Source organism: Dromaius novaehollandiae, chromosome 1 (genome assembly GCF_036370855.1).
Source record: "Dromaius novaehollandiae isolate bDroNov1 chromosome 1, bDroNov1.hap1, whole genome shotgun sequence".
In the NCBI taxonomy this organism is placed as follows: domain Eukaryota; kingdom Metazoa; phylum Chordata; class Aves; order Casuariiformes; family Dromaiidae; genus Dromaius; species Dromaius novaehollandiae.
This window is the reverse complement of record NC_088098.1, coordinates 41,169,102-41,179,485: the sequence shown is the minus strand read 5'-3', so window position 1 is coordinate 41,179,485 and position 10,384 is coordinate 41,169,102.

Here is a 10,384-nt window from a genome sequence, read left to right as displayed (position 1 = left end):
ATCAAAAATAACTAAATCACTCCCTTGGCAATCTGGAGCAGCTCCAGCCCACACCTGTCTCCTAGCAGAGCACCCTAATTGCAATAGCTACCCTGCATACTGGGGAGGGGAGTCAGGACCAGGGGAAAAAAAAGCATAACTCTGTCCATGGTTAGGGCATTAACTTAGAGATGGAGGTAGGGTTTGGATTCCAGGCTTTATTCTCAGGATTACTTCAGTTTTTATTCTATAATTTTTATATAAAATCCACAGAAGGTAAAAGGAACAAAGCCTTAACCTCAATTCTCCATCTACTGCAATGTACACAAGACACACTTTTGCTTGAACTTTGCAAGTTAAAGCACTTCCATGTTCCCCAACCTTTAATCAGATGAAGCATAGACTGCAGTTCTGTAGTTAAGCGTCTCATCTGCCTAGATACTGATTTAGCCATCTCAAACTTTTTTTAAACCCATATAGCACTTAGGTAGCTGCACTCAAGTCAGTTGAACTTGAGCACTTTAAATAGGGGGATATATGTTTGGATGGTCTGCTGAACTGGAACTCCACACAGCCTTGGAAGAGGTACACAAAAATTATGTTAGAATTTATCCTCATTTTTATACCATACAGCTTTTTTACACCTATTTTGTATGAGTCTCTTATGATTAAACAAAACACAAAGCAATAGCAAATCAATTCTCTTTTTTGTTTTTGAACTGGTGATGCGTGGTTGATTAATGTTAGCCTATTGATTGGACTGGCTTATCTATTTCACTCAGTTCTTGGAGTTATGTTCTAATAAATCCTTTAGAAGAAAAACACATATTGGTTATGTGATAGCTGTACGTGCTTCACTTGAAAGAGCATTTGTGTTTTGTTGTTGCTTTTTAATCATCTATAAATTTATTATTTCTTATAGCAGACACTTGCGTATTTGTAACAATATTGTGTTTACCCCTTAGATTATTCATGCCTGAGTGGATAGTCTACTGAAGAAAAAGGTTTAATGCGCTTCAAGGGGATCACGCTTTAAAAACAAGAAAAATACAGAACAAGTGCCTCAATACTAATGCAAGCTACTTGCTAAAACCTGTCTTCCCAGTTTATAATGATAGATAGTGTACAATTAGGAATAAAGGTATCTTGATTCAAAAATGAGGTGCATCATGGTAGAACTATCTCCTTGTATAATGTCTCTAAATGAACCACGTTGTGGCTAAACATTTAAACAAAGCACACCCTTAAAATCAAGAGAGTTAGCCCTACCCTGAATGCTCTATGAGTAGCAGCTCCCTTTATTAGCAGGTTCTTGTATTTCACATTTTGACTTTCAGAAAATTCAGTGATTTTTGTCATGGTGATTCCTATCTACAATGGAAAACTACCACAGTGAAATCCAGTGTTGCCATATTCACGTTTGAATTAGACACATGATATCCTTTTATTTGCTTCTACTGTTTTTATTCAGGAAAAGAGTTTTCACTGTGTTATTTCTTTTGATAAAATCTCTTGGTTTTTTCCCAGTGCTGAACCAGTGGTTCATATTTCATGTTTAATTCCTTCTCTCACTCACCTGAAAGCATTTTGAAAAGATATTGGAATTTTCTCTATTTCTGCTCTCCTCTAGGATTCCTGAAGTCTCCTCTAATGTGGGTAGTGCCATATGATATGCTGTAAATGGCTTCTAAAGTATGTAATCACAGCAGCATCTTCTGATCCCATATTAATGAGGGCTCCATAAAAAAAATATATATATTATATCCTCCTCCATTGTTAATCTGCCCTCTCATCCTGCTGTCTTTGAAATCTAAGCTTTATTTCAACGGACTACTATACAAAAAGCTTCATAGTGCATGTTGAATCTTCAGCTCTCCTTAAACTCACCGCAGCTTCTCCTGTTTTCTTCTGACCTACAATTTTGCAAATGAACAGAAATGAACAGATTGAAACCATCCGTAAAATATTCTCTTCTATCACCTACCTCTCCTTATTCCCGAAGTGTCCTTTTCCCTCTTATTCTCAAATCCTTTGGTAAAACACCTTGAGATTGAAGCTATTCTGTTCCTTGTCCTGGGTTATTGCATAGATCTCTGCCTTGCACAGCAGAGGCAGGCTTTGTGGATCTGAAAAAAACATGATGAAAAGCAGGAAGAAACAAAAGGAAACTTTTGGCTGTTACTTGAGTCTGATAAAAGATCTAGTGTGCTACTTTCACACCATCCTTTCTGACCAATAATAACAATTCGTGTATATATGCGTTTAGAGGCAGTAGAGGAAGGCTTTTATTCCACATCATTCATACATCGATCCAACAAAAATAACCACATAAGTTAATATAAAGAGAGTCAGTTTAAGTAGTGACAAGGTGTCATATAACTTGTCACCTCCCACTTTCAGAAGATCCAGAAAAGCTCATGTTGCTAAATAGATAAAGGTATAGCAGAGACACCACAGCCACAGCTTAATGACAGAAAAGCACAACAGGGAGGGTCCTGTTTGCTACTCCATTTGCTGGAGACCTCTTCACAGTTTGTGTAATTTACAGGCTGAATCCTAAGCATGTGTGCAGTGATCCATTCATGTTCCCCCAAATAGTTAAGACCTCTGTGAAAAGAAGCTTTCAGAACAGAATGCCAGTTTTCTAGCTGTGGAAGAAAGCTGAAATGGAGTATTTCCACATATTGCCACTGCAGAACTGAAATGAAATCCAGAGCCACAGAATTCGCAAGCTGAATTAATGTCATGGAACTGTAGTAAACTAATACCATCCACAGAAAATGGTTATGTATTTACCAAGTGCTTTTGAATTTCTTGTACTTTTCCCCATTCAGACCCAGATGAACAACTTCTGAGGGAGTTCCCTGCATTGCACTTGGGGGGAATGCAAAAAATTTTTTGCCCCATGGTCCCTTATCATTCTTGGAAGTGGTCATGAAAAGGAAATGTGTGTATGGCATGCACTCCGTAAAGTGGCTTTTTATTACCAGGCCTATACCTAATAACTGTCTGTCATGGATTCCTACACAGTGTTAAGCCTTTGGAGAACTGAAAGAGAAGCAGCAACATCAATAGTATTGTGAACAGACAACTGATAGGACTCAAGAGACCAATGTTTGCCATTGATCTGCTAGCAAGTCATTTCAGCTCTGTGCTTTAGCCTCTCCCTCTCTAAAATGCAATCTTGACAGTTATCTCCCTTGAAAGGGTTTTCAGATCAATTGCTAAAAGATGAGTTATTAACCCTCACTTCTATGCAGCGGCAGGGTATAATCCTGCCCTCTATCTGTATGCTTCAAGTCATGATCCTGTCCCGAGTTTATCATCTTCGCCAGTTCCCCTAGCTAAAAGTTACCATGGGCCACTGTCATTAAGACTACTTGAAAAGATTCATGTTAAAAGTTAAGGCACCTCTCTAGCTGCTTGGCTTTTTATTTTAATGCTGCTTTTGTATTAATAGGGCTTTCTGATCTATCATTTTCCCCCTCCTTCCACACTATTCCCACATCTAGCTGCACTTTGTGAATAACTATAATGACAAATGACTTGTCAGTTGTCAGATTAACTAACTTTTGCTTCTCCATACATTTAATGAAATCAACAGATAATCTAAGTCAATTCAATCACAAGCTAAACAGCAGATCCTTCACTTTACTCAGAACTAATTTTATAATGTAACAGGAAATGAAAAATAGTCAGAATAATGCTGAGTGCCACAAGAACGTAGCCTTCTTACAGTCCTGGATAGCTTCTACAGTATGTTTCTCTCCAAAGTTCTGTTCTGTTTCTTGTCTGCAAGTCAGGAAATTTTAATAGATACTAGACAGACATCTGTAAGTCATGTGATAAAATACAAACATGACTTTTGCAAAATATAATCATGAGTGTTTTAATCATAGGGGCCACAAGCCATAACAGGTGAGCAGGGCTATAAATTAAACATCACAACCAGTAATGTATTATTACAATAGTTCTTAAGAACTTAAGAACAACCTGTCTTGGACATTAGCGACTATATTTATATTAGCAAATCATGGGGCATAATGGGAACAGATATATAAAATGAAAAAGTTGCTGCTGGGACCTAATGGCTAAAACACATGTTTCTGAAAGAAATCTTACTTTGAACTACCTTTCATCTGGTCCTGAGTATTCAGTTCCCATTCACAACTAAAATGCATTAAGTGCACCTTGGAGCATACCTTCTGCTTTGGCATCACCTGCAGGGAATTCCATTCGCTTGCTCAAGGACTGGCCTGTAACATGAAATACCAGAAACTGTTTGTCACAGAATATGACATGCTGAATTTCTTTCTAAAGGTGTTACAGAGATTTTGAATGTCCATACTATGGCTTTGCATAAAGTTAAAATAGTTTCGAAAGGTTCTGTGGTACCAGGCCCCTCCTTCCTCTCTAACAGAGCAGAGGTACTGTATGAGGCAAAGAACCACTAGCAAATACACCACTGGCCAACCTGCGCTCAGTCACTGCTCAAATGTGTGAAGTAAAAGGAAGCACACTGACAAAATAATTTAAGGAGTTGAAGGTACTGAATTTTTTCTGATTGCTTAAGAAATACTTTTCTGGTTGACAGACAAAAGATGAAACAGCTATTAATTTTAGAGTGTGCATTTTCTGTTCTTCTTTGTTTAACACAAATTACAGCATGAGTAAATAAAAGTTTTTCAGTACCATTCTTTAAAATGAGACTGATAACAATGGCAGTTTCTTCCTGTAATTTTTATTTCTTATCCACTTTATTCATGCTCTAGCACTAAGCAGTTTTTACAGAAACAAGCGCTCTTTGTAGTAACAGAGCATTTGATAGCTACCATGGTGTTGATATATTTTCTTTTTAACAATGCAGGAGACAAGGGATAAGTTGATCCCTACTAGTTCTGATGGAAGAACAAAAGAAAGTCGCAAAGTGAGAAATAGTAGAACTTCTTCTGACAACTCAGGCAGCTAAAACTTGAGAAGTCAATAATTAAGAGAAAGAATAATTGAATATATTGAGTTTGATGGATACAGAGTGAATCTTAGTGAATCTCACATACACATGAACAATAAGCAGAGGCAGCACATCTGACTATCATTCCTAATAGCAGAGAAAGGAGAAGAAATTAACCACTTGTATAGTCATCCTTCACCATCTACCACCAAAATCTGTCCAAGCACAGGAAAGATTAGCAAAATAAGAAATAGATATTTTTCTGAAACATACTTTCAAATAGACTGATAAACTTCAAAAAGTTCTCTGTAGAAATAACTTTTTTATTGCTATCTATGATTTTGGTATCTAAGCTGACACAATTTGATTTCTATTTTTGAGGGAAATGCTTAACTGCAAAATTGCAGATAATAAGGTAAGTTTATAGCCAATCATGGCAACTGTTTGATGAAGTAATGTGACCAGAAGACTATTTATGTAATGAGGCTTCCTTCAGAGAGTATCTGCAAGATTTCACTTAATCCAAATTTAAGCAATGCAAAGCCTGCACACCTAGAAAAAAAAATCTCTTTTGATACTTTTGAGAAGACATTCACATGTAAAGTGATTCCAAGTAATGAGGAAACATAGGACTTCTGCGGTGCCTTTAGCTGCAAAATGTACACTTTTTTCCATAACATAAGGAGCCAGAGATCTTAATCTTTCCTCTCTTCTCTCAGATCCAGCTTAAAAGTTGAGCACTCTCCAAGGCACTAACACACGTCTCAGCAAGACTTATGGGGTGCACTGTGCTAGCCAGGAGAGCTTAACTTCTATTCTCAGCTTCCTCTGAAACCAAATACTCAGCTTTCAGCCACTAATAATGATCACAGCTATTAATGCATTCCAACTTATTTGCTTTTACAGTCTAGATACTATCAATATATAGGATACTGTTTTGTAGAGTTTTCTGCCAGTATGAAAATGAGATGTTACTGTGCTTTCTCAACAAATTAAGTCTCCATTCAGTTCTTCAGAGAACTCTGCATCATTTCACAACAATACTAGGCATTGCCTTAGCTAAAAATTACTGATTCCCATGATAATTTTGATCTGAGCATTTCCAACAGATGTGGTGAACCTTTGTGAAGGCCAAATATTCATAGAACACATACTTTGTAAAAGAAAGAAAACTCCTGGCATTGTCCGTAAGTGAGGACCACAGAACCCCTCATTCCACTAAGGGATGGGACAGAGGTGGGCAGTAGGGTCTCAGGGCAACCAAAAATCAGATGTTGGAAGCTCAGTGGGCTCGCTTCCTCCTACAGCTGGAGATTGAGAGCATTCAGCAGCTTTCCAGGCACCACAGTCCCCCTGTCAGTAATGGGTGCTGCATGTGACCTTTCTGTTGGAAACATCTGCAAAATACACAGGCGGGCCATATATTTTTGGGGGATGCTCATTTAGATCAATGAGAATCTTGCCTACATAAGAAGTGCATGACCATCCTACACCAGTAATGCTCCATAAAGTCTATTTCCAAATGAGTGAAATGTACTTGATCTGATTCAGTACAAAAACAGGATGCATGCCTGGTGGACAGGGTAGAGTAGAAACACCTTAATGTCCTGGTTGGTAGAAGCCCCTCAATTCTTGCTATTCAGGGTAGTCAGGATATAGAAAGGGATTTGGAGTAGCTCATTTTAAAAGCAGATGAGCTTCTGTAGGTCCTTTGAAAAACCTTGGCGTATACAAGCTTATCAAAAATTAATTTCCAAGATATTTAATGATAGAAAATGGCACTTTTTTCCTCCTCTTTTAACACTAGCAGAAAGAACATCAGACTTTTTTATGTATAGCAAATCAATACAAATATAATCTACATTCTCCCTAAGAAAAAATGAATAGTTATCACAGAGACCAGACATTATTTGATATTTCCATTTAAAAATAGCATAAACCCTAACTTTGAAATAAGAATTGTCAACAAACCATACATCCTTAACTAGATTTTCATTTATTTGCATTTAAAAAGGATAAAAACTTTTGAGATATCATTTTTCTCATTTGAAATTCTTGAAGTGCTTCTAAGGATTGAGAACCTGCTGCTTTGATATTGCTGCTACTTATTCACAGATTTATCCTGACCAAAGAACTCAATCCTTAAAAACGTCTGATTTTCTTTTTTTCCAAAATCAATGGTATAATTTTGGGGGGAAAATATTGCAATTTTAATGCAATGGAAATTCTTTCAATATAATACAGCATTAAAGTTAAAAACAAATCAAAATATAAAATCAGACTTGGCTTATTTCTGAAATATACTGCATTATCCAGAAACATTTACAAGAAAATACAGAAATGTGTTCTATTTTCTTCATAATACTGTATATCATTTCTGTTTAATGATATTGGACAATTCTGAATTCGTCTTCTTCCTCTTCTTCCCCCTCTAATTCTTGTGTGTTATGTTTAGTTGCTGATTCTTAAGTATCTGTCCTAATTGCAAGTTTCTCCCATGATGCACTCTGCCCATGTTCTTTTTTTACCAAGATGCAGCTTAAGTGTTTGGAAGATTCAAACATGATTTTCTAAAAATCGTTCTGGAACACAGATACAGGGACTCGTGGTTCACTTTGGATACCTAAACACTCATGAACAAAAGCGACCCTCTTGGTTTTTCAGTCTTCTTTCCAAATTTTCCCAACAATTCTGTTGTAGTGAGAGAGTATCTTTTTTTGACAGGACACTGGATAGTCTTGTTGTGGAAAAATCTACTAAGATATAAATACAAAACCCAGAAGCACATACATGATGACCAAATTTTCCTTTGTTAAAGATGTAGTTGCTAGAATTCATACACCTCAACCATACTTTTCTTCACTTGAAACTAATCCTGGGGAATGTTCATCTTCAGTCTATTTCGTTTGCTGAACTAGAATCTGTTTAAAACACACATTTTGCCCCCCCATCACAGACATTTCATGAGAATTAGGGTAGGATAAAGAAAAGAATTACCCTTCAATAGTCTCAAAATGCCTGTTTCCCTCCTAGAAACCATGGATCTCATACTCTGCAGAATAACTGGACTGTTGCTACGATTTATGTGGTCAGGTATTCTAGTTTTTCCTTCTTGCTCCCTGGTACGCACAAGGCTCCAATCCAGAGCCTGGGGGAGGGAAATCTTGAGCACACAAATGTAAGAGTAACCAGGACCTCAGGAAGTCATCCAGTCCCTTCACCACAAACAAGCCAGAGTATACCTGGACCTCTCCTGAGACACAGCAGGTTCTCCTGCTCTTCATAACATGCACTAATGCTGGTTACAGAGCTTCCCCCTGTGGTCAGTTCCTGCTCTAGAGCTAGTAAGCTTTCCCTCTCACCACACTTACAGTTTTCTTTACTGCAAGCTGAGCTCGTTATTTTTGCACCATGCTAGCAGACATATAGAACATGATAGCTGTCTTCATTGTAACAACTCCCTCACATATTTGAGGACAGCTCTCATGTCCTCTCACAGGTTTCTGCTTAAGATTGAGCAAGTCCAACTCTTTCAACCTGTTCTCTTGCTTTCTAAACCCTTTCTTCTTGCTGCCCAGTTCTGAACTTTCTTCAGTTTGTCTATGTTTGTCTACATGCCCAAAACAGTTATGCTATTTCAGATGAGCAGGTGAGGGCTTACTTGCATTAAGCAGAGCAAAATGTTTATCATCCGTGTCTTTTTTTCCTTCTTTGCAGCAGTATATAGTAATTCATAATCTGATGATTTTTGTACTGTATGGTTGCTTGGTCAATTATCTTCCATTTCCTATTTGAAAATAGGATTTATTTTTAAAAAGTCATACTTTACAAACTTTACTCAGTTTCATATTGTTGATTTCAGATCTCTCTAGTTTTATGAAGACTGTACTGAATCTGAATACTCAAGCCAGATAATATTGTTTTCTTTTCATAGCTGCCATGGTGTCCCATTAACAGTGAATGCATAAGCATAGTAGACCTCAGAAGCACCACTCAGAAAAGAGTATGGTATCATCTTTCTCTGCAATATTTTTATCTCATAAAATACACACATGGGGATTGCCTTCCCTGCCTGTGGGGGGGGGGGGGGGGGGGATCAGAAAATCTGCTTTCTTATTTGTCACTTTTGGCCAGTGCTTTTGCTGTGGCAGTCTAAAGGGTTCAGAAACGTGTACCTTTTTGCTTTTGCTTTGTAGTGACAAAAAAGAAATCAAAATAAGTATTCAGCTGGACTACGAAACAATTCACATTCTCTCTTAAAATCTGGAGCTCTATTATGTCCCTGTCTTTTTGGGGTTCTAAGAATGGCCTGAGATTCAGGCAAAAGTAATCAGTTGCCCTGGTAATTGAATTGCAAATGTTATTCTTGTTTTTCAAAGTTGGAAAGATGGATTCTCTGTTTAGTTTAGCACTTAGAGATTGTCAAGTTCTGCAATAAATAAATTCACAAGAAATGAAATCATTGCAATTTTGCAGACTATTTTTGTGTCAAACAGGAAATGTGGGCTTTTTTCATCTAATTCTGTATTACTGCTGAGAGGATAAGCATTACAGAAATAGCCTCAAAGTTTGCTCTTATTGGCTATATAGTTGCGTATTAACCACTGAACTTCTGGCGTTGAAAAAGCTGTCAGGAAAGTTACACAATCCAAAGATAGAAAAGTAGCATGTGTGATTCCTTTATCCATTGGAATGTGAAATAAGGAATGGAATAACAGTATTTTTCTTTTCTGCGTTGCTTGAATCTAGTCGCAAGGGTCCTACAACTTATGTCCCACTTTATATTTAGTAGACACAGTAAACACTGTCAGCAATTGGATAGCTAAAGTGGATTGGGACTGAATAGTCATACAACAGGTAAAAAATAAGAAAGAACGCCTGAACTGTAGTAAGGAGAAAACTGCAGGAAAATAACCTCATAATTGGCAAAGGATAGAGGTAATACCCATGCATATACTTCTAAATAAAAGAGGGCCAGGGACCAAACCTTGTCCCTAAGGTTAAGTGGCACAGCCTGGCTGTGTCTACGCTACATAGCTCTTGGATCTGGGTCCCATCGGATCTCTCTTTTACCTTAAGAATAATTATTTTTCTATATGGGTCTTCTTGGTTCAAAGTATCTGAAATAATGTGGGGACTGTTGTATCACCTGTTTGGATCTCACAAATATTCTCTTATCTCTGCCTAGATGTGCTAGGTCTCATCACCCTTGAGGACAGAAACAAGAATATCCAATTTCCTAATAGATTAAAACAATACTTAGAAAAATCAAATATGTGGTAAGAAAATGACAGAATTTCAAATGAATATATAGCTCTAGTATACAAACAAAATAATGATAAGCAAAATTCAACCTCAACAAATGCATGGTGTTATCCACACAATATAAAATGAAAACTACTTTTATACATTATAATTTTCTGAGTAAAAAGATGAAAACTAGGGCAATGTATT